At 40.2% G+C, this 1,164-nt stretch overlaps 1 non-coding gene across 1 annotated transcript; it reads right to left on the reverse strand.

Annotated features, from left to right (window-relative positions):
- Window positions 1–684: 684 nt before the first annotated feature.
- On the reverse strand, window positions 685–792 carry LOC112745247 (small nucleolar RNA R71). Its single transcript, XR_003173184.1, has one exon. It is a non-coding gene; the product is annotated as a small nucleolar RNA R71 (small nucleolar RNA).
- Between the last annotated feature and the right edge of the window lie 372 nt (window positions 793–1,164).

Raw genomic sequence — 1,164 nt, forward strand, 5'->3', positions numbered from 1 at the left:
ACAATTCAAACTCCCTCCTTCTTTATATGTTTGAATTCTCTTCAATCTACCTCCTCCTTTTATTCTTCTTTTCCTCTGACACCTCAAGGAATCTCTATATTGTGACATAGAGGATTCCATACTTTCTTGTTCTCTTCTCTTTCATATGAGCAGGAACAAAGATAAAGGCATACTTGTTCAAGCTGATCCTGAACCTAAAAGGACCTTGAAGAGAAAGCTAGAGAAGCTAAAGAACAATTCTCTTTAGAGGGCCTAACAGAGCTTTTCAAGGAAGAAGAAACCATGGCAGCCAAAAACAACAATGCCAACAATGCAAGGAAGGTGCTTGGTGACTTTACTGCACCTACTCCCGACTTCTATGGGAGAAGCATCTCAATCCCTGCCATTGGAGCAAATAACTTTGAGCTTAAGCCTCAATTAGTTTCTCTAATGCAACAGAATTGCAAGTTCCATGGACTTCCGTTGGAAGATCCTCATCAGTTCTTAGCTGAATTCTTGCAAATCTGTGACACTATCAAGACCAATGGGGTTGACCCTGAAGTCTACAGATTTATGCTTTTTTCTTTTGCTGTAAGAGACAGAGCTAGGACATGGTTAGATTCACAACCTAAAGAAAGCCTGAACTCTTGGGAAAAGTTAGTCAATGCCTTCTTGACAAAGTTCTTTCCACCTCAAAAATTGAGTAAGCTTAGAGTGGAAGTCCAAACCTTCAGACAGAAGGAAGGTGAGTCCCTCTATGAAGCTTGGGAAAGATACAAGTAATTGATCAGAAGATGCCCTTCTGACATGCTTTCTGAATGGAGCATCATAGGTATTTTCTATGATGGTCTATCTGAACTATCCAAGATGTCATTGGATAGCTCTGCTGGAGGATCTTTTCATCTGAAGAAGACGCCTGCAGAAGCTCAGGAACTCATTGAAATGGTTGCAAATAATCAATTCATGTACACTTCTGAAAGGAATCCTGTGAATAATGGGATAGCTCAGAAAAAAGGAGTTCTTGAGATTGATACTCTGAATGCCATATTGGCTCAGAACAAAATATTGACTCAGCAAGTCAATATGATTTCTCAGAGTCTGTCTGGAATGCAAGCAGCAACAGGAAGTACTAAGGAAGCTTCCTCTGAAGAAGAAGCTTATGATCATGAGAACCCAGCAATGGAA

This window comes from Arachis hypogaea, chromosome 14, assembly GCF_003086295.3.
Source record: "Arachis hypogaea cultivar Tifrunner chromosome 14, arahy.Tifrunner.gnm2.J5K5, whole genome shotgun sequence".
NCBI lineage: Eukaryota > Viridiplantae > Streptophyta > Magnoliopsida > Fabales > Fabaceae > Arachis > Arachis hypogaea.